General features: G+C 45.0%; 1 pseudogene; it reads left to right on the forward strand.

Annotated features, from left to right (window-relative positions):
- Positions 1 to 2,044: 2,044 nt before the first annotated feature.
- Positions 2,045 to 3,555, forward strand: LOC122925942 (annotated as a pseudogene).
- The last annotated feature ends 21,377 nt before the right edge of the window (positions 3,556 to 24,932 follow it).

Raw genomic sequence — 24,932 nt, forward strand, 5'->3', positions numbered from 1 at the left:
TCCTGTACATCCTGTATATACTGTACAGCATGGTGTATCAATAAAATGAATAAAAAGGTATCTCTGCATATCGCAATACTCTCGTATTGTATCTTATTTATATATACTTATTTAGTTTTTTTCAGTATTAGTGCCCCCCCCATTTGTGTATCTTCTGTGCCCCCCCCCCCATATATTGCTCCTAGAGTTGCCGCTGCTCACTGCTGTAGGGTACCGGCTGGATAGGGAGCTCAGGGAGGAGGCGCCGCAGGCAGGACGGGCGAGCGCAGCGTGACTCACTACGTCACACACACGCCGCCGACTTTATGAATGAAGCAGGCGGCACGGGCACGTTACATAGTAGTCACACTGAGCCCGTTCTCCAGGCCTGCCTGCCTTCTCCCTCCTACCTCACGTGGGACTTGACTGTTGGCTGTCTGTGTGGCTGCTATAAATGCTAGCCTAAAGTAAAGTAATAAATAAGGAGGTAAGCCTACAGGGCCCAGCTGCCCAGGGCTGGATGAAAGAAATATTTTTTTTATTATTATGCCTAGCGCCTAGTTAGTGTACTGTGTTACACATTAGGCAAGTCATCAAGATTATACTAAGTGAGTGGGGCCCCATGTAGTAGAATAGTCACTGCTCGGGTCCCTGCGTTGTCATTATAAAAGCAGATGCGACGTATGCTGAGTACTCACTTCTTGGCGAGTTTAGCTATTTTGTTTACTATATTATATTTGATCTATTTTTAATGAAGTACCCTGGTCTCTCAGTACGACTATTGATGCACTGTGGGCCGAAGACTTCCAATGACAGCGTGGCTCCATGACTAAGATCCGATTTCTTTAAGGACTCTGTGATCACGAAAGAACATTTTGTACATGGAAGCGTCTTCTTTTCTTTATAATTTTGCAAGCAACAATAAACAAACATGACTGGATCTCCAAATTGGGATTATATTCTTGACAATAACACTGCAGATGAAGACAAACATAAGACGGAACCCTGTAACAGGCATTCATAAAATGCATGTGTATGGGCTTTTTGCATTCTTTTTTTTTTTTTTTTTTTAGTTTTTGAAATTCCTGTTTTCTCCACGGCCAAAATGTAATTCAATGATGAGGCAGTTTCTCTTCATTCAGTAACCTAAAAATGCAAACATAGGTAAAAAATGCAGAATCAAAAACGCGTCACGAAGTATGCGATTACGCACAGTTTGTGTGAAACCTACCCAAGTGCAGAAGTTGGTACAAGATGGAAAATAAGTAATGTTTTCACTACAATGGAGAAATCTGGAGTTCTTGTTAGGCTTCTGTATGGATCTTCATGGGACACTTACATTGGATGGTTCACAACTTCCCTTATCCTGTAATGTATGCTTCTGACCATCACTTCACTAAGAAAATTACATTTTTTCATCAGCTACCCAGGTGGCAATACAGATTTAAATAGACTTCGAAAGGCTTTCCATCTGGACAAGGAAAGCTGGCGAATCTCGGTAGTCCTACCAGGCATACTACATTCTTAGTATGTAAGTAGCAACTACATTAGAACTTTACCTAAGTACCTAATTATTTTATACAATTTTATTGTGTTTTTCTCTTTGCAAGACCATTCAAAATGCCACCGCCTAAGCCTTCAGGCGCACAATTCCGCAAAAGGAAACGGAAAGAGAAGAGTGAAGATGAGAAAGGTGCTAAATTCATGGCTATGTTCTTGCAGAAGGAAAGTCCAGCAGCAGAAATCAACAGAATCTTTCTACTGAAACTGCACCAAAAGATTCTGAAGGTCAGACCACTTTGCCACTTCAAGAACATGGTACTTCATCTGGACATGTGCAGCAGACTTCAAATAGTGTGCTCTCTACACCTGAACCTGAAATATGTGGCCCAGAATTTCCATCAGAAACTGAGCAATCTGAACCAGAAACACAGATGCATTGTCCTGTCCTCAACCAGAAAGTAGTGTTGAAGAAAGGGATTCTGTAAAAGCACCTGAACTCCCACAAAGTTCACAAAATAAGACAGCTTTCCCCAAACAAAATATTTCATTATGGCCAAAATCAATGAACAGTCGTATGCGAGACCACATTGTCTTGCAAGGACCACAGCCCTTACCTGCTTCAAATTTTGTGTACCCCCAAGACAGGGACAACCGTCATTTTTCATCATTCTATGGTTACGTTGTGCTACCAAACAAGGAGCAGGTACTTAGGCGATGGCTTCAGTACTCTGTTTCCGCAGACAGAGTTTACTGCTTTTGCTGTAAATTGTTTGATCCTAATCCAAAATCTAAACTTGGAACTGAAGGCATTAACAACTGGAAACATGTTGGTGATTACATTTCATCTCATGAATTATCTAGTGCACATATAAAAGCACGTCATTTGTGGATTGATGCAGAGAACAGCCTTAAAAAAAATGCAGGCATTGATACAGATTTGCAAGCCCAGATTACACAAGAACGTAATCGCTGGAGAGAAGTGTTGGAAAGAATTATAGCAGTAACTGTATATTTGGCAACTAATAATTTAGCTTTTCGGGGCTCATCAAATAAATTGTATACACCAAATAATGGACTTTTTCTTGGGCTCATCCGGCTTCTTGGCAAGTTTGAACCAGTAATGCGAGATCACTTAAAACAAGTTACCTCAAAAGAAGTCCATGCACATTACTGTGGAAATATAATCCAAAACGAAATAATAAACTTAATGGCCTCTCAGGTGAAAAACTGTATTTTAGAAAAAGCCCAAAAAGCTAAGTACTTTTCTGTGATGTTAGACTGACTGCACACAGGATGCGAGTCATACAGAGCAACTATCGTACACCTTAAGGTTTGTTGACATTGATAGTGAACATGTTTCAATAAGGGAGCACTTTATTGGCTATCGCCCTGCTAGTGACACATCTGGTAAAGGTCTTGCTAGCCTCCTTTTAGAGGAAATTTCTAAATGCAGCCTGGATATGAACAATTGCCGAGGACAAAGATACAACAACGGTGCCAAAATGGTTGGCATGAACAAAGGAGTACAGTCAAGAATCTTAAAACAGTACCCTCGGGCATTTTTCAACCCATGCGGTTGTCATAGTTTAAATTTAGTTACTGGTGATGCTTCAAAGTCATCAGTGAAATCTGTCAATCTGTTTGGTGTTTTGCAGAGACTTTACACACTATTTGCCTCATCTTCTAAACGGTGGTGTATTATTAGTGATCATGTCAAGCATCTCCCTGAAGAAAGTGCGTGCTACACGTTGGGAATGTCGAGTCGAGAGCTTAAAAGCAGCAAGATATCAATATGTCGAAATTCATGATGCTCTCTTAGACTTAGAAGAAAATCTTGATGATCACACTCTTGCTTCAGAAGCAAGATCTCTTTCTGCAATGATGGAGGACATCAGCTTCATTGTCACTCTTATCATATGGTATGATCTTCTCTTTCAGGTACACATTGTGAGTAAATCCATGCAGTCCAGAGACATGGAAATAACTCGTTGTAATAATTTGTTACAAAATTGTACTGCATTTGTCAAGAAATTTCGGGATTCTGGATACGAATCTGCAAAGATTGCTGCATAGAAATAGCCTTGGCCTTGGGCATTGAAGCACAATTTATGACAAGAAAAATACCTAGCAAGAAAAAAAGATTGTTTACCTATGAGAGTCAAGATGAAACTATTACTGATGCAGAAGAGCATTTCAAAATATCCATTTTTTATCCCTTGATAGACAACATGACTGTTTCATTGGAAAGGCGTTTCTCCCAGCTATCTAAACACAATCAACTGTGGGGCTTTTTGTACAACATTATGAGTTTGCCAGAAAAAGAAACACTACAAAATATGTGCAAGACATTAGAAGACATTTTAACCCAGCCTACAGGGGTAGACCTTGAAGGGAAACAGAGTGACATCGATGGGCAACAATTGTTTGAAAAGCTGAAACAAATTCAGCCAATGATTTCCCAATCTTCAATTACACCTTTGGAAGTTTTGGAACTCATAAATTACACACAGTCACATGATCTTTACAGAAATATATGGATTGCAATGAAGATTTTGCTGACTATTCCCATTACCGTTGCAAGTAGTGAAAGGAGCTTCAGCAAACTTAAATTGATAAAAACATATCTACGTACCATAATGACGGATGAAAGGTTATCATCACTTGCAATTCTTTCCATTGAAAGTGAACTAGCTGAAAAGCTAGACTATTCAGCAGCTATAGATGCTTTTGCAGCTGCAAAGTCTAGAAAGGTGGATTTTTCATAAATCTTTTTCCATCTGGTTGGTTAATGCCATTCTCCTGTATCACAAAGCACTTTATCAGGCAAGAGGTGTGCATTATTGGTTTCTCAAAATTCAGTCGGTTTTGAAGCATTCCCTGCATTCTTCCATATGAGCCTTGCCATCTATGCTTTGAAACTGGTTTTATATGTTACTTGGTTTTTGTACATTTACTTGTGTGTATTAGTTGAGACCTGCTATGATTGGGGTTTAGTTAGTTATTAAATGCTAACATGACAGTTTTTTGGTTTTGCACATTATTGATGATTGTATTTCATGACTACTGTTCTAAGGGCATTGCCTTCCTTTATACTGCAGTTCTTCTCTATCACTCTGCCTAGGACTTTTAGCAGTTTAAGCAGTAATTTATGATTTTCTTTTGCTCTAATTACATCTTGTGTTCTCTAAAAAAATAAATATATGGTGAGACGGTTGCAAGTACTCTTCTGATATGATTTCATCGAGCAGTTTTGATGGGGGGGGGGGGGGGGGGGGAGTTTTTTTTTACACTCGCCCTGAGAGAAATTCTACCTAGAAACTGCACTGGCCAAAATCATCAATATTAAAACAATAAAAGGCTTGAACTACTTCAGTTGGTGTGTAATGAATCTAAAATATATGAAAGTCTAATGTTTATCAGTACATTACAGAAAATAATGAACTTTATCACAATATGCAAAATTTTTTAGAAGGACCTGTACATGTTTTGTTTCATAAAAGCTGCAGATTAGACACAGTTTAATTCTTTGCACTGCAAAGGGTGAAACCAGTGATGAAATCTGCAGTATAAAGTGACCTGATTTTTTTCTGCCATGTGTAACTGAGAATTGCTGACAGCTCATTCACTTTGCTACAGCTAAGGCTTCATGCACACGACCGTTCCGCTTTTTACGGTCCGCAAAACACGGAAGCCACCTGTGTGCCTTCCGCAATTTGAGGAACGGAACAGGCGGCCCATTGTAGAAATGCCTATTCTTGTCCTTAAAATGGACAAGAATAGGACATGTTATATTTTTGGGGAGGAGCTACGGAACGGAGTAACGGATGCGGACAGCACACGGATCTTTTGCGGCCCCATTGAAGTAAATGCATTGAAGTGAATGGGTCCGCACCCGAGCCACAAAATCTGCGGCTTGGATGGGGACCAGAACAACGGTCGTGTGCAAGAGGCCTAATCTGTAGATAATTATTCACTCGTGAACCCAGCCTGTATTACCACCTGCATATGTGCTGAGAACCACCTATGCATGTAGCTAGTAATAGGCATTATTAAACCATCCGTGCTGATGTGTGATAGTTAAGGCTCTTCAGAACTTCAAGGGAGCTGGCAAACATTTAGGCCGGTGGTGGATGCTCCTAAGTAATGTAAGTTATGCCTACATAACTGGTGCATCATGCACCATGGTAAGGGGTATTAAGACCAGTGTCTGAAACAGTTATGTTTTTCATTTTCATAAGGTCATAAATGAGTTAAGAAGCACTGTAGTATTATATGTTTTGCATTTTACTATTTATTCAATTTATCATGTTGCACACTCCGGTGTTATTATTCTCTTTTCAACTTGCATTGAGAAGCCTAGTCTGCAGGTGATTAGAATATCCATTTTACATAAAACAGAATATCAGAAACATTATTTTCCTAATTCCTTGGAGATTTTTGTCTGAGTTAGAAACTGTCAGTTTAGAAAGCAACCTTTTCTGTCAAGATAACAAATATCATTGCAAAATGAACAAATTGAACCACATGGGTATGGTACAAAGAGAAAACTTCAAATGAATGCCATTCATACAATTACAAAGCAAAGTAAATGATCTACTGACTCTGATTCAGTAACATACACCAACTGCTTTATTTTTCTCCTTCTGCTGATCATTAGATGACTTACTGTATTTTCTTTGCTACAATGGCTTTGATATAACTGTGAAGTAGCTGAAACTTTTCATAAGATCTAACTAACTCTACACCTAAGGCCTCATGCACACGACCATGGTGTGTTTTGCGGCCTGCAAATATTTTGTCCAGGGCATACCCCTTTGTGGAGGAATTTCAGAGTCCTCCCCTTATCTATTACAAGCGCAACAAAAATATACGCTACTTGGTGGTACGGGCTGATGTGGGCATCAGTCAAATTGAAAAACGACAAAGTACCTTATCCACACCTAAAAAGGGTACATTCCCTTGTCTAGGATGCATACACTGTTTGAGTGTAATTAGAGGCGAGTAGTTTTCACACACCCATACAGGAAAGCAATTTCCTGTTAATGGATTTTTTACATGTAATAGTAACTTCATAGTGTACTTACTGAAGTGTCTGTGTGGTCTCCTATATATAGGAGAGACCTCTATGCAGATGAAGGATTGCTTCTCTAAGCATAAGTCCACAATAGGGAAAAAGAATCTGCTTCTACCAATTCTCTACCATTTTGATCGCTGTAACCATAATGTTTCCCAGCTGCGCTTCCAGATCATTGAGCATGTACCACAACCTCGCAGAGGGGGTGATAGGATCAAAATGATAAAAAAAAAGTGAATCTTATTGGATTCATATATTGCAGACACTTGAGCCCAAGGGTTTGAACCGGGAGTATGATCTTAATAGCTTCCTGTAATCTCCAAGTTCAATTTAAATTTTTCTGTGTTTAATACTTTATTTATTTATACCTTTCTTTTTTGTCTTTTTCAGAAAACGTGAAGAAATACCAATGGCATTACTTCATCTTGAACCTATTTTAATCCTTGCAGAATTGCTTAAAAAAAAATATAGCATCTTGATAATTGTTGATACTGCTGCGGTTGGGGTTGTTTCTTCACGTTTCTCTGTTGTGTTGATTACCTTATCACTATGGTTACCTGATGTCACTTCCTCCTTGGCGGGCTATTTAAATATTGTTTGCTACTGTGTGTTTGTATGCCATATCTGTTTGAGAAAGGCTCCTGACACAAGCTGAAATGCGTCAGAGAATACAGAATATTATATGTGACCAATAAAGATATTGACTTCGCAGAAGATATAGTGAGTGCCGGTCTCTTCCTACTACACACGTGATATTGCTATCTCGGACGCGTGCACCACGCTCTTTCAACAGAGTGCCGGCTGATCATTATCTGATAGCACACGGAGTGCTGTCCGCATCTTTTGCGGCCCCATTGAAGTGAATAGACCCAAACAACAGCCGTGTGCATGAGGCCTAATTGTAATATATATGAGATGAGCGAACCAGTTCGCCTAATTTAAAAAAAAGTTCATGAAATCCAGACATGGTCTTAAAGAACCATCTTTTTTCTTAACAAAGAAAAAAAACTGCGGCAACAGGTGACTTCGAGGGTCGTATGTGTCCCTTTCTCAGACTCTCAGAGATATAAGCACGTATAGCGACCCTTTCAGGTTGGGAAAGATTGTATAAACGAGATTTAGGCAGCTTGGCACCTGGGGTGAGATTAAAAGGGCAATTGTATTCCCTGTGCGGGGGCAAGTCCTGAACACCACTCTCAGAGAACACATCCGAAAATTCAGAGAGAAAAGATGGTACAGTCTTAGTAGAAACCTCAGAAACAGATGTTGTGAGGCAATTCTCTCTGCAAAAGTCACTCCAACCATTTCTTTGCCTCGCTTGCCAATCAATGGTGGGGTTATGTTTAGTGAGCCAGGGTAGCCCCAACACTAGAGGAGTAGGCAACCCGCTTAGGACGAAACATGACACATCCTCAACATGAGTATCACTCACAATCAAACGGATATTGTGAACTACGCCCTTTAACAATTTCTGAGAAAGTGGAATGGAATCAATAGCAAAAACAGGTATAACCTTTCCCAAAGTGCATACCTGGAAACCATAAGTTATAGCAAATTGACTATCAATGAGATTGACAGCTGCTCCACTATCTACAAAAATCTCACAAAAAATGTTCTTGCTCTCTAGCGCCACCCTGGCAGGTAGGACAAAACGGGAACTACAAGCAAACGGAAAACCTTCAATTTCCGCATCAACCTTGCCAAGTAACAGATGGAACGTTTTTAGGGGATTTTTTTCTTTTTGTTGCTTTATTACTCTCAAAAAACTGCCTGAATCTCCTAGAGGGACAAACATTTGCCAAATGATTTATACCCCCACAACAGAAACAAACCTTCCCATGAGGGCTGAATCTTCTATTGTCAGAGGCAATCAAACCCAGCTGCATGGGCTCCTGCTCAGAAGGGATTGAGAGCGACTGAGACCCCTGTGCACTGAATGAGATCGCCGCACTGTCCTTGGACTGAGTATGACAGGAAGGAGTGATCTCTCCTCTCTCTCTAAGACACCTGTCAATACAAACGGCCCGAGACATGGCAGAGTCCAAGGAGGTAGGTCTCTCTTGAAAGGCAAATGCATCTTTCAATCCCTCTGAAAGACCATGGCAAAATTGACTTCGGAGTGCAGCATCATTCCAACCAGTATCAGCTGCCCATCTCCGAAATTCCTAACAGTATATCTCTGCGGACTGTTTACCCTGGCATAAAAGACGTAGTCTAGACTCAGCCAGAGCAATACGATCCGGATCATCATATATCTGACCCAGGGCTAAAAAAAATTAATCCACTGAATGGAGGGGCCGTGCCCCCACCGGTAGCGAAAAGGCCCAGGACTGAGCATTATCCCTGAGCAGCGATATGATGATCCACACCCTCCACTCCTCATCACCAGTGGAATGGGGAAGTAAGCGAAAATGGAGTTTGCAAGCCTCTCTAAAACGAACAAAATTCTCACTACCCCCAGAGAACGTATCCGGAAGCAAGATTTTAGGCTCAGAACAAATTCCATGAACGCAAGCAGAAATGGTCACTTCAAACTGAGAGACAGTTTTCCGGAGATCTTCTTTCCAGTGAAAGACCCTGCATGCGGTCAATCAAGGTTGAAACCGGATTCATGCTTAAGACGGTTTTGGCGGTTTATAATGTCACGGAAGGTGTACAGAAAACAAGAAGACACAAAATAAAGATCCGACTGACTGGATCCAAAACTAAAGAACAAAAGGGAGAGTCCTGCAACAGACCTGGCTCTCTCCCTAACTGCTCAGCCTATGCGAAAATCTCAATGGTAGATGATCGCATATCCTCGTACCTCGACTGTATAACACCTGAACACCCTATAATAGTGAGGGGACACGACCACCGGCTCCCTACACTTGATACGGAGGGAGTCAGGGTCACCTGGGATCCAGCAAACAGGAAAACACAAATGAATGAACAAAACTTATCTGTAGAAGACTCAGTAGTAGGATCAGCATGCACACACTCCAGGAAGGAATATAAACCGCAAAGTGACCAGTATGGGAAGGGATTTAAAGGGATGCAATCAGTGCAACTACATGACAGCTGAGAGAAGCTAACAAGATGAGAATATTAAAGCAAAACAAAAAGGAACCTCAAGGAGGAGCTTCTGAAGGACGTCTGTCAGAGCTTCTCAGATGTCTGGTGGTGACAGGTGAACAGCAAGATGCACTAGCTGTTCTTCTATCTTCATCTCCCCCTCCCCCTAATGGATGAAAATCAGCGTCTTTTCTAAGATAAATATGAGGGGGATGAGGGACTATTGCAGTGTGAATGGAATGAACTGCCACTGCCCAACCTGAAACAACACATGCTCCCTGCTGAGGTCTGGTGCATGACAAAATCATTCAAGGCTTTCTGCTGCTTGTACAAATGCTCTAGCTTGTGAAATGTTGAATTACAGTTAGTTGGAACATCATGGATTAAGCGGTGTTGCTGCAAGAGAGTTCCTCGCCACGTAAGAATGACTGAAAAGCGAGAACAGTCTCATGGATATTGGCAGCACTTTGCACAAGCCAATGTACTAATTGCTGGTTGAGAATACTTTTTTCATGGCTATACTTTCCATAACAGATGTCTCACAATGGAGTGTAGGACAAGGAGGAGAAGTCTTAGCAGGAGAAGAAGAAGCTGCTGACAGTAAGAACACTGCAATGCTTGGGGAGGCAGGTTGGCTGCCACAGAGAGGACCAGGAGAACTTCTGATTGGGAATGCTGGTCATTTGTATTTTTCCAACTCATGTGCTACAATTGCGATCTGGTACCTATAGTATCATAGTTTGCATAGTAACATAGTTTATAAGGCTGAAAAAAGGCTGAAAAAATACATCTGTGCATCCAGTTCAGACGATAATCCTACAAGTTATCCTATGTTTGTAGGATAGGGTCTATTGTCACACCACCTATTGCCCTTCTCTTTTTAGGGCAGAATGGGGTCCAGTTGAGGGACAGGGAAAAAATGGGGATACAATGCCAAGCAGCAACTCCAAAAATGTCCTGATTGAGTGACGAGGTCACTAAATCTGAAAATACTTCCTTAACTCAAATATTAAATTTCTCAACTACTATCCTATCTGAGACGCAAATGCGGATGTTGTTGCAAAAAGGGCCTCACTTTCACACCTGTTTCTCACTTTGATAGAATTATATGGATGAAGGATATTAATCTTTTTGCATGCAAGTTGGCTTTACACAAACAACATGAGTGCAGCATTCAATACTAGTAATTTAATTGAAAAAGAACAACAAGCACTGAAAACCCTAGAGAGCTTACAAATGGAAAGTGAGGGCTTTATTCCTAGTGTTGAACCTTCACTTACAAATCTGAAACCTAGATCTAAATGGACTCCAGCATAGGGATGAGCGAACTCGAACTGTATAGTTCGGGTTCGTACCGAATTTTGGGGTGTCCGTGACACGGACCCGAACCCGGACATTTTCGTAAAAGTCCGGGTTCGGTGTTCGTCGCTTTCTTGGCGCTTTTGTGACACTTTCTTGGCGCTTTTTGAAAGGCTGCAAAGCAGCCAATCAACAAGCGTCATACTACTAGCCCCAAGAGGCCGTCACAGCCATGCCTACTATTGGCATGGCTGTGATTGGCCAGAGCACCATGTGACCCAGCCTCTATTTAAGCTGGAGTCACATAGCGCCGCCCGTCACTCTGCTCTGATTAGCGTAGGGAAATATTGCGGCTGCGACATTAGGGCGAGATTAGGCAGATTAACTCCTCCAAAGGACTTGATTAATCGATCGATCTGCAGCTGTGCATCATTGAGCTGCTGAAATTCAATTGCTCACTGTTTTTAGGCTGCCCAGACCGTTTGTCAGTCACTTTTTTCTGGGGTGATCGGCGGCCATTTTGTGTATTGTGGTGCGCCAGCACAAGCTGCGACCAAGTGCATTTAGCCCTCAATGGTGTGGTTGTTTTTTGGCTAAAGCCTACATCAGGGTGAAGCTGTCACACTAAGCGCATTTAACCAGCAATAGTCTGTTTATTTTTTGGCCATATACTACATCAGGGGCAAGCTGCGCCTGTCAACAAGTGCATTTAACCCTCAGTAGTGTGGTTGGTCAAGCTGTCACACCAAGTGCATTTAACCAGCAATAGTCTGTTCACTTTTTGGCCATATACTACATCAGGGGCAAGCTGCGCCTGTCACTAAGTGCATTTAACCCTCAATGGTGTGGTTGTTTTTTGGCTAAAGCCTACATCAGGGTGAAGCTGTCACACCAAGTGCATTTAACCAGCAATAGTCTGTTTATTTTTTGGCCATATACTACATCAGGGGCAAGTTGTGCCCGTTGCCAAGTGCATTTAACCCTCAGTAGTGTGGTTGGTCAAGCTGTCACACCAAGTGCATTTAACCAGCAATAGTCTGTTCATTTTTTGGCCATATACTACATCAGGGGCAAGCTGCGCCTGTCACCAAGTGCATTTAACCCTCAGTAGTGTGGTTGGTCAATCTGTCACACCAAGTGCATTTAACCAGCAATAGTGTGGTTATTTTTTGGCCATATCCCAGTCTAATTCTGTCAGTAAATCCATACCGGTCACCCAGCACCTAAATACTAGGCCTCAAATTTATATCCCGTTAAATCTGTCGTTACCGCCGTACTGTTCTGGCTGGGCAAGTTATTTAGTGTCCGTCAAAGCACATTTTTTGTTCTGGGTTGAAATACAATTCCCAATTTAGCAATTTCATAATTTAGTGGTTTCTGCTATATCAGAGCTATTTGAAATCTATCCCTAAAAGGGTAGATAATATTCAAGGTGCACATAGGGTCATTCAGAATAACTTCACACACACGCTACTGTGCATTTCCAAGTTTAATTCTGTCAGTAAATCCATACCGGTCACCCAGCGCCTAAATACTAGGCCTCAAATTTATATTCCGCTAAATCTGTCGTTACCGCTGTACTATTCTGGCTGGGCAAGTTATTTAGTGTCCGTCAAAGCACATTTTTTGTTCTGGGTTGAAATACAATTCCCAATTTAGCAATTTCATAATTTAGTGGTTTCTGCTATATCAGAGCTATTTGAAATCTATCCCTAAAAGGGTATATAATATTCAAGGTGCACATAGGGTCATTCAGAATAACTTCACACACACGCTACTGTGCAATTCCAAGTCTAATTCTGTCAGTAATGTTATACCGGTCACCCAGTGCCTAAATACTAGGCCTCAAATTTATATTCAGCTGAATTTGAATACAATACATTGGGCCAAATAATATTTTTGTTGTTGTGGTGAACGATAACAATGAGGAAAACATCTAGTAAGGGACGCGGACGTGGACATGGTCGTGGTGGTGTTAGTGGACCCTCTGGTGCTGGGAAAGGACGTGGCCGTTCTGCCACATCCACACGTCCTAGTGTACCAACTACCTCAGGTCCCAGTAGCCGCCAGAATTTACAGCGATATATGATGGGGCCCAATGCCGTTCTAAGGATGGTAAGGCCTGAGCAGGTACAGGCATTAGTCAATTGGGTGGCCGACAGTGGATCCAGCACGTTCACATTATCTCCCACCCAGTCTTCTGCAGAAAGCGCACAGATGGCGCCTGAAAACCAACCTCATCAGTCTGTCACATCACCCCCATGCATACCAGGGAAACTGTCTCAGCCTCAAGTTATGCAGCAGTCTCTTATGCTGTTTGAAGACTCCGCTGGCAGGGTTTCCCAAGGGCATCCACCTAGCCCTTCCCCAGCGGTGAAAGACATAGAATGCACTGACGCACAACCACTTATGTTTCCTGATGATGAGGACATGGGAATACCACCTCAGCATGTCTCTGATGATGACGAAACACAGGTGACAACTGCTGCGTCTTTCTGCAGTGTGCAGACTGAACAGGAGGTCAGGGATCAAGACTGGGTGGAAGACGATGCAGGGGACGATGAGGTCCTAGACCCCACATGGAATGAAGGTCGTGCCACTGACTTTCACAGTTCGGAGGAAGAGGCAGTGGTGAGACCGAGCCAACAGCGTAGCAAAAGAGGGAGCAGTGGGCAAAAGCAGAACACCCGCCGCCAAGAGACTTCGCCTGCTACTGACCGCCGCCATCTGGGACCGAGCACCCCAAAGGCAGCTTCAAGGAGTTCCCTGGCATGGCACTTCTTCAAACAATGTGCTGACGACAAGACCCGAGTGGTTTGCACGCTGTGCCATCAGAGCCTGAAGCGAGGCATTAACGTTCTGAACCTTAGCACAACCTGCATGACCAGGCACCTGCATGCAAAGCATGAACTGCAGTGGAGTAAACAACTTAAAACCAAGGAAGTCACTCAGGCTCCCCCTGCTACCTCTTCTGCTGCTGCCGCCTTGGCCTCTTCTGCTGCTGCCGCCTCCTCGGCCTCTTCCTCCGCCTCTGGAGGAACGTTGGCACCTGCCGCCCAGCAAACAGGGGATGTACCACCAACACCACCACCACCTCCATCACCAAGCATCTCAACCATGTCACACGGCAGCGTTCAGCTCTCCATCTCACAAACATTTGAGAGAAAGCGTAAATTCCCACCTAGCCACCCTCGATCCCTGGCCCTGAATGCCAGCATTTCTAAACTACTGGCCTATGAAATGCTGTCATTTAGGCTGGTGGACACAGACAGCTTCAAACATCTTATGTCGCTTGCTACTTCTCCAAGAGAGCCGTGCCTTCCCTGCACAACCAAGTATCCGATAAAATCAAGTGTGCACTGCGCAACGCCATCTTGGGCAAGGTCCACCTAACCACAAATACGTGGACCAGTAAGCACGGCCAGGGACGCTATATCTCCCTAACTGCACACTGGGTAAATGTAGCGGCAGCTGGGCCCCAGGCGGAGAGCTGTTTGGCGCACGTCCTTCCGCCGCCAAGGATCACAGGGCAACATTCTTTGCCGCCTGTTGCCACCTCCTCCTACTCGACTTCCTCCTCCTCTTATTCCACCTGCTCATCTAGTCAGCCACACACCTTCACCACCAACTTCAGCACAGCCCGGGGTAAACGTCAGCAGGCCATTCTGAAACTCATATGTTTGGGGGACAGGCCCCACACCGCACAGGAGTTGTGGCAGGGTATAGAACAACAGACCGATGAGTGGTTGCTGCCGGTGAGCCTCAAGCCCGGCCTGGTGGTGTGTGATAATGGGCGAAATCTCGTTGCAGCTCTGGGACTAGCCAGTTTGACGCACATCCCTTGCTTGGCGCATGTGCTGAATTTGGTGGTGCAGAAGTTCATTCACAACTACCCCGACATGTCAGAGCTGCTGCATAAAGTGCGGGCCGTCTGTTCGCGCTTCCGGCGTTCACATCCTGCTGCTAGCCTGTCTGCGCTACAGCGTAACTTCGGCCTTCCCGCTCACCGCCTCATATGCGACGTGCCCACCAGGTGGAACTCCACCTTGCACATGCTGGACAGACTGTGCGAGCAGCAGCAGGCCATAGTGGAGTTTCAGCTGCAGCACGCACGGGTCAGTCGCACTACAGAACAGCACCACTTCACCACCAATGACTGGGCCTCCATGCGAGACCTGTGTGCCCTGTTGCGCTGTTTCGAGTACTCCACCAACATGGCCAGTGGCGATGACGCCGTTATCAGCGTTACAATACCACTTCTATGTCTCCTTGAGAAAACACTTAGGGCGATGATGGAAGAGGAGGTGGCCCAGGAGGAGGAGGAGGAGGAGGAGGAGGAGGAAGAAGGGTCATTTTTAGCACTTTCAGGCCAGTCTCTTCGAAGTGACTCAGAGGGAGGTTTTTGGCAACAGCAGAGGCCAGGTACAAATGTGGCCAGCCAGGGCCCACTACTGGAGGACGAGGAGGACGAGGATGAGGAGGAGGTGGAGGAGGATGAGGATGAAGCATGGTCACAGCGGGGTGGCACCCAACGCAGCTCGGGTCCATCACTGGTGCGTGGCTGGGGGGAAAGGCAGGACGATGACGATACGCCTCCCACAGAAGACAGCTTGTCCTTACCCCTGGGCAGCCTGGCACACATGAGCGACTACATGCTGCAGTGCCTGCGCAACGACAGCAGAGTTGCCCACATTTTAACGTGTGCGGACTACTGTGTTGCCACCCTGCTGGATCCACGCTACAAAGACAATGTGCCCACCTTACTTCCTGCACTGGAGCGTGATAGGAAGATGCGCGAGTAGAAGCGCACGTTGGTAGACGCGCTACTGAGAGAATTCCCAAATGTCACAGGGGAACAAGTGGAAGCCCAAGGCCAAGGCAGAGGAGGAGCAAGAGGTCGCAAAGGCAGCTGTGTCATGGCCAGCTCCTCTGAGGGCAGGGTTAGCATGGCAGAGATGTGAAAAAGTTTTGTCAACACGCCACAGCTAACTGCACCACCACCTGATACGCAACGTGTTAGCAGGAGGCAACATTTCACTAACATGGTGGAACAGTACGTGTGCACACCCCTCCACGTACTGACTGATGGTTCGGCCCCATTCAACTACTGGGTCTCTAAATTGTCCACGTGGCCAGAGCTAGCCTTTTATGCCTTGGAGGTGCTGGCCTGCCCGGCGGCCAGCGTTTTGTCTGAACGTGTATTCAGCACGGCAGGGGGTGTCATTACAGACAAACGCAGCCGCCTGTCTACAGCCAATGTGGACAAGCTGACGTTCATAAAAATGAACCAGGCATGGATCCCACAGGACCTGTCCGTCCCTTGTCCAGATTAGACATTAACTACCTCCCCTTAACCATATATTATTGTACTCCAGGGCACTTCCTCATTCAATCCTATTTTTATTTTCATTTTGCCATTATATTGTAAGGCTACCCAAATTTGAATGAACCTCTCCTCTGACTGGGTGCCGGGGCCTAAATATATGCCAATGGACTGTTCCAATGTTGGGTGACGTGAAGCCTGATTCTCTGCTATGATATGAAGACTGATTCTCTGCTGACATGAAGCCAGATTGTCTGTTACGGGACCTCTCTCCTCTGCCTGGGTGCTGGGCCTAAATTTATGAAAATGGACTCTTACAGTGGTGGGTGACGTGAAGCCTGATTATCTGCTATGACATGCAGACTGATTCTCTGCTGACATGAAGCCAGATTCTCTGTTAAGGGACCTCTCTCCTCTGCCTGGGTGCTGGGCCTAAATATATGCCAATGGACTGTTGCAGTGGTGGCTGACGTGAAGCCTGATTCTCTGCTATGATATGAAGACTGATTCTCTGCTGACATGAAGCCAGATTGTCTGTTACGGGACCTCTCTCCTCTGCCTGGGTGCTGGGCCTAAATTTATGAAAATGGACTGTTGCAATGGTGGCTGACGTGAAGCCTGATTCTCTGCTATGACATGCAGACTGATTCTCTGCTGACATGAAGCCTGTATGTCTGTTATGGGACCTCTCTCCTCTGCCTGGGTGCTGGGCCTAAATTTATGAAAATGGACTGTTGCAGTGGTGGCTGACGTGAAGCCTGATTCTCTGCTATGACATGCAGACTGATTCTCTGCTGACATGAAGCCAGATTCTCTGTTACGGGACCTTTCTCCTCTTCCTGGGTGCTGGGCCTAAATTTATGACAATGGACTGTTGCAGTGGTGGCTGACGTGAAGCCTGATTCTCTGCTATGACATGAAGACTGATTCTCTGCTGACATGAAACCAGATTGTATGTTACGGGACCTCTCTCCTCTGCCTGGGTGCTGGGCCTAAATTTATGAAAATGGACTCTTACAGTGGTGGCAGTATCAAAAAATTAATTGTAAAAAACCCCGACGCCTCCCGGATCAACAATAGATAAACGTGAAAGTGTAGAAGCAGCACCTTACGGTCTCAAGATAATGCGTTGTTCAATGCAGCAGCCTAGCCGTAGGCCCTTGATCCATCAGGCCTTGGAATACGTATATAAAAAGGAAGATGGCTTCGGCAGCATGTAGCAGTATCAAAACTTCTTTATTTGTACCTCCAGACACAAATGGCAACGTTTCGACTGTTCACCAGTCTTTGTCAAGCCTAATGACATCAGTGTTGGTAGGCATATAAATACCCCCCATAATAAAAAACACGCCCCACATTAAATCAACAAAGCTAATTATTGTGATGGAATAAATCTGTACAGGTTGTTACTTACTGAAACCGGCATGGCTTCCATCCTCCTCATGTGCGCCACAGCGTGTTGTTTACTCCATTGTGCAGCCGCGGCTCGCCGGCTACACATGTCGGAAGTGTCGTCAGTTACCATGGCTACGGCAGGCGTAGACGTCTCCGGCCAGTAGATAGCCAGAAGAGAACATTGTCGTCATCGTCGTCATCATCTGCGCGACGTCCACGTGACACCTCACATGGTGCGCACAACCGTGCGTCAATCTCATGGGTCACATGGGCGGCGCAGCCAATGAAGACACAGTGCAAGGGTCGGAGCCATGGAAACCCCGACGCCGTGGACTGCGCAACTTATCCTAAGGTGATGTGCATGATCCATATGTCAACATGCACTCGATAGGTGGCTGGATGAACATTGTCAGATCAAGATCGCAACAATGATCATCACATTGTCCCTAACTGATGGCCAAATCAAACAGAGGTGGAGACCATGTCCGGCGTCGCATATCATTATGTATAGCACATATTTCACAAATGACACCCATCAGACAATAAAAGGCATTATATCATACAATTATAGCAGTCACTATAATGGGGATGTGTTATCACATATAAAAAATTTATTGTAAAAAATGAAACCACAATGGAACTGAGGGAAAGGATTAATAAGCATAAGAGTACTATTAGAACAGGAGCCATTGACAAACCGGTTGCCAAACACTTTATTGATTGTAAACATGCTATTAATCAATTAAGATTCCGAGTAATAGACAGCGTTGGATATCTGAGAAGAGGTGGTGATAGGAAGGCGATCCTAAGGAAAAAGGAATTAAAGTGGATCCATACCCTTAGATCCCTTCAACCCTATGGGTTAAACTTGGAGTTTAACGTTACATCTATCGACTGATGTGGGTCGTTCGATGGTCCTCTTCAGTATAGGGACATCATTAATTAATTTTTTACAATTAATTTTTTATATGTGATAACACATCCCCATTATAGTGACTGCTATAATTGTATGATATAATGCCTTTTATTGTCTGATGGGTGTCATTTGTGAAATATGTGCTATACATAATGATATGCGACGCCGGACATGGTCTCCACCTCTGTTTGATTTGGCCATTAGTTAGGGAGAATGTGATGATCATTGTTGCGATCTTGATCTGACAATGTTCATCCAGCCACCTATCGAGTGCATGTTGACATATGGATCATGCACATCACCTTAGGATAAGTTGCGCAGTCCACGGCGTCGGGGTTTCCATGGCTCCGACACTTGCACTGTGTCTTCATTGGCTACGCCGCCCATGTGACCCATGAGATTGACGCACGGTTGTGCGCACCATGTGGGGTGTCACGTGGACGTCGCGCAGATGATGACGACGATGACGACAATGTTCTCTTCTGGCTATCTATTGGCCGGAGACGTCTACGCCTGCCGTAGCCATGGTAACTGACGACACTTCCTACATGTGTAGCCGGCGAGCCGCGGCTGCGCAATGGAGTAAACAACACGCTGTGGCGCACATGAGGAGGATGGAAGCCATGCCGGTTTCAGTAAGTAACAACCTGTACAGATTTATTCCATCACAATGATTAGCTTTGTTGATTTAATGTGGGGCGTGTTTTTTATTATGGGGGGTATTTATATGCCTACCAACACTGATGTCATTAGGCTTGACAAAGACTGGTGAACAGTCGAAACGTTGCCATTTGTGTCTGGAGGTACAAATAAAGAAGTTTTGATACTGCTACATGCTGCCGAAGCCATCTTCCTTTTTATATACGTATTCCAAGGCCTGATGGATCAAGGGCCTACGGCTAGGCTGCTGCATTGAACAACGCATTATCTTGAGACCGTAAGGTGCTGCTTCTACACTTTCACGTTTATCTTACAGTGGTGGGTGACGTGAAGCCTGATTCTCTGCTATGACATGCAGGCTGATTCTCTGCTGACATGAAGCCAGATTCTCTGTTAAGGGACCTCTCTCCTCTGCCTGGGTGCTGGGCCTAAATATATGCCAATGGACTGTTGCACTGGTGGCTGACGTGAAGCCTGATTGTCTGTTACGGGACCTCTCTCCTCTGCCTGGGTGCTGGGCCTAAATATCTGACAATGGACTGTTGCATTGGTGGCTGACGTGAAGCCTGATTCTCTGCTATGATATGAAGACTGATTCTCTGCTGACATGAAGCCAGATTGTCTGTTACGGGACCTCGCTCCTCTGCCTGGGTGCTTGGCCTAAATTTATGACAATGGACTCTTGTATTGGTGGCTGACGTGAAGCCTGATTCTCTGCTATGACATGCAGACTGATTCTCTGCTGACATGAAGCCAGATTGTCTGTTACGGGACCTCTCTCCTCTGCCTGGGTGCTGGGCCTAAATTTATGAAAATGGACTCTTACAGTGGTGGGTGACGTGAAGCCTAATTCTCTGCTATGATATAAAGACTGATTCTCTGCTGACATGAAGCCAGATTGTCTGTTACGGGACCTCTCTCCTCTGCCTGGGTGCTTGACCTAAATTTATGAAACTGGACTGTTACAGTGGTGGGTGACGTGAAGCCTGATTCTCTGCTGACATGAAGACAGATTCTCTGTTACGGGACCTCTCTCCTCTGCCTGGGTGCCGGGACCTAAATATCTGAGAATGGACTGTTCCAGTGGTGGGTGACGTGAAGCCAGATTCTCTGCTATGGGACCTTTCTCCAATTGATTTTGGTTAATTTTTATTTATTTAATTTTTATATTAATTCATTTCCCTATCCACATTTGTTTGCAGGGGATTTACTTACATGTTGCTGCCTTTTGCAGCCCTCTAGCCCTTTCCTGGGCTGTTTTACAGCCTTTTTAGTACAGAAACAGGTGTTCGCTGAACTCTACTCCAGCATTCTCACAATATAAAAATATTGTGACCTTTGTTGAGTTGGTATCCAGGGAAATTGCTAAATTATATTATCAATGAAAATAGAAATAAACCAGTGCAACCTGACAGATTAGGAAAATAAATCAATTGTAAGAACTTAAAATAAATTATATGATTGTGATTAGAGTTGAGCGAACACCTGGATGTTCGGGTTCGAGAAGTTCGGACGAAATTCCCGGAAATGTTCGGGTTCGGGATCCGAACCTGACCCGAACTTCGTCCCGAACCCGAACCCCATTGAAGTCAATGGGGACCCAAACTTTTTGGCACTAAAAAGGCTGTAAAACAGCCCAGGAAAGGGCTAGAGGGCTGCAAAAGGCAGCAATATGTATGTTAATCCCCTGCAAACAAATGTGGATAGGTAAATGAATAAAAATAAAAATAAAATAAATAAAAATTAACCAATATCAATTGGAGAGAGGTCCCATAGCAGATAATCTGGCTTCACGTCACCCACCACTGTAACAGTCCATTGTAATATATTTAGGCCCCGGCACCCAGGCAGAGGAGAGCGGTCCCGTAACAGAGAATCTGGCTTCATGTCAGCAGAGAATCAGTCTTCATATCATTGCAGAGAATCATGCTTCACGTCACCCACCACTGTAACAGTCCATTGTCATAAATTTAATCCCCGGCACCCAGGCAGAAGAGAGAGGTCCCGTAACAGAGAATCTGGCTTCATGTCACCAGAGAATCAGTCTTCATGTCATAGCATAGAATCAGGCTTCACGTCACCCACCACTGTAACAGTCCATTGTCATAAATTTAGGCCCCGGCACCAAGGCAGAGGAGAGAGGCCCCGTAACAGAGAATCTGTCTTCATGTCAGCAGAGAATCAGTCTTCATATCATAGCAGAGAATCATGCTTCACGTCACTCAACACTGGAACAGTCCATTGTCAGATATTAAGGCCCAGGCAGTGGAGAGAAGTCCCGTAACAGAGAATCTGGCTTCATGTCAGAAGAGAATCAGTCTTCATATCATAGCAGAGATTCATGCTTCACGTCACCCACCACTGTAACAGTCCATTGTCATAAATTTAATCCCCGGCACCCAGGCAGAAGAGAGAGGTCCCGTAACAGAGAATCTGGCTTCATGTCACCAGAGAATCAGTCTTCATGTCATAGCATAGAATCAGGCTTCACGTCACCCACCACTGTAACAGTCCATTGTCATAAATTTAGGCCCCCGCCCCCAGGCAGAGGAGAAAGGTCCCGTAACAGAGAATCTGGCTTCATGTCAGCAGAGAATCAGTCTTCATATCATAGCAGAGAATCATGCTTCACGTCAACCAACACTGGAACAGTCCATTGTCAGATATTTAGGCCCCGGCACCCAGGCAGAGAAGAGAGGTCCCATAACAGAGATTCAGGCTTCATGTCAGCAGAGAATCAGTCTTCATGTCATAGCAGAGAATCATGCTTCACGTCACCCAACACTGGAACAGTCCATTGTCAGATATTTAGGCCCCAGCATCCAGGCAGAGGAGAGAGGTCCCATAACAGAGAATCTGGCTTCATGTCAGCAGAGGATCAGTCTTCATGTCTTAGCAGAGAATCATGCTTTACGTCACCTAACACTGGAACAGTCCATTGTCAGATATTTAGGCCCAGGCACCCAGGCAGAGGAGATAGGTCCCGTAACAGAGAATCAGTCTACATGTCAGCAGAGAATCAGTCTTCATGTCATAGCAGAGAATCAGGCTTCACGTCACCCAACATTAGAACAGTCCATTGTCATATATTTAGGCCCCGGCACCCAGACAGAGGAGAGGATCATTCAACTTTGGGTTGCCCCGCAATATAATGGTAAAATGAAAATAAAAATAGGCTTGAATGAGGAAGTGCCCTGGAGTACAATAATATATGGTTAAGGGGAGGTAGTTAATGTCTAATCTGCACAAGGGATGAACAGGTCCTGTGGAATACACGTTCAGAAAAAACGCTGGCCGCCGGGCAGGCCAGCACCTCCAAGGCATGAAAGGCTAGCTCTGGCCACGTGGACAATTTAGAGACCCAGAAGTTGAATGGGGCCAAACCATCAGTCAGTACGTGGAGGGGTGTGCACACGTACTGTTCCACCTTGTTAGTGAAATGTTGCCTCCTGCTAACACGTTGCGTATCAGGTGGTGGTGCAGTTAGCTGTGGCGTGTTGACAAAACTTTTCCACATCTCTGCCATGCTAACCCTGCCCTCAGAGGAGCTGGCCGTGACACAGCTGCCTTTGCGACCTCTTACTCCTCCTCTGCCTTGGCCTTGGGCTTCCACTTGTTCCCCTGTGACATTTGGGAATTCTCTCAGTAGTACGTCTACCAACGTGCACTTGTACTGTCACGCTCCAGTGCAGGTAGTAAGGTGGGCACATTGTCTTTGTACCGTGGATCCAGCAGGGTGGCAACCCAGTAGTCCGCACACGTTAAAATGTGGGCAACTCTGCTGTCGTTGCGCAGGCACTGCATCATGTAGTCGCTCATGTGTGCCAGGCTGCCCAGAGATAAGGATAAGCTGTCCTCTGTGGGAGGCGTATCGTCATCGTCCTGCGTTTCCCCCCAGCCACGCACCAGTGATGGGCCCGAGCTGCGTTGGGTGCCACCCCGCTGTGACCATGCTTCATCCTCATCCTCATCCTCCTCCACCTCCTCCTAATCCTCCTCCTCCTCGTCCTCCAGTAGTGGGCCCTGGCTGGCCACATTTGTACCTGGCCTCTGCTGTTGCAAAAAACCTCCCTCTGAGTCACTTCTAAGAGACTGGCCTGAAAGTGCTAAAAATGACACCTTTTCCTCCTCCTCCTCCTCCTCCTGGGCCACCTCTTCTTCCATCATCTCCCTAAGTGTTTTCTCAAGGAGACATAGTAGTGGTATTGTAACGCTGATAACGGCGTCATCGCCACTGGCCATGTTGGTGGAGTACTCGAAACAGTGCAACAGGGCACACAGGTCTCGCATGGAGGCCCAGTCATTGGTGGTGAAGTGGTGCTGTTCCGCACTGCGACTGACCCGTGCGTGCTGCAGCTGAAACTCCACTACGGCCTGCTGCTGCTTCACAGTCTGTCCAGCATGTGCAAGGTGGAGTTCCACCTGGTGGGCACGTCGCATATGAGGCGGTGAGCGGGAAGGCGAGCAGCGGCAGGATGTGAACGCTGGAAGCGCGAACAGACGGCCCGCACTTTATGCAGCAGCTCTGACATGTCGGGGTAGTTGTGAATGAACTTCTGCACCACCAAATTCAGCACATGCGCCAGGCAAGGGACGTTTGTCAAACCGGCTATTCCCAGAGCTGCAATGAGATATCGCCCATTATCGCACACCACCAGGCCGGGCTTGAGGCTCACCGGCAGCAACCACTCGTCAGTCTGTTGTTCTATACCCCGCCACAACTCCTGTGCGGTGTGGGGCCTGTCCCCCAAACATATGAGTTTCAGAATGGCCTGCTGACGTTTACCCCGGGCTGTGCTGAAGTTGGTGTGTATAAATTTGAGGCCTATTATTTAGGCGCTGGGTGACAGGTATACGTTTACACACAGAATTAGACTTGGAATTGCACAGTAGCGTGTGTGTGAAGTTATTGAGAATGACCCTATCTGCACCTTGAATCTTATATACCCTTTTAGGGATAGATTTAAAGTAGGCCTGATACAGCAGAAACCACTAATTTAGAGAATTGCAAAATTGGGAATTGTATTTCAACCCAGAACAAAAACTGTGCTTTGACGGACACTAAATAGCTTGACCAGCCACAGCATTAAGATTTAGATGAATATAAATTTGAGGCCTATTATTTAGGCACTGGGTGACAGGTATATGTTTACACACAGAATTAGACTTGGAATTGCACAGTAGTGTGTGTGTGAAGTTATTGAGAATGACCCTATCTGCACCTTGAATCTTATGTACCCTTTTAGGGATAGATTTAAAGTAGGCCTGATACAGCAGAAGCCACTAATTTAGAGAATTGCAAAATTGGGAATTGTATTTCAACCCAGAACAAAAACTGTGCTTTGACGGACACTGAATAGCTTGACCAGCCACAGCAATAAGATTTAGATGAATATAAATTTGAGGCCTATTATTTAGGCGCTGGGTGACAGGTATACGTTTACAGACAGAATTAGACTTGGAATTGCACAGTAGCGTGTGTGTGAAGTTATTGAGAATGACCTTATCTGCACCTTGAATCTTATATACCCTTTTAATGAATAGATTTAAAGTAGCCCTGATACAGCAGAAACCACTCATTTAGGAAATTGCTAAGTTGGGAATTGTATTTCAACCCTGAACAAAAATATATCCTTTGCCAGACAGTAGACAGTATTACAATTGGCTGGCCACAGCTGAAACACCAGATTTAGGGTACTGCTATTTTGGTAATTGTATTTCACCCCTCA

This window comes from Bufo gargarizans, chromosome 2, assembly GCF_014858855.1.
Source record: "Bufo gargarizans isolate SCDJY-AF-19 chromosome 2, ASM1485885v1, whole genome shotgun sequence".
Classification (NCBI taxonomy): Eukaryota; Metazoa; Chordata; class Amphibia; order Anura; family Bufonidae; genus Bufo; species Bufo gargarizans.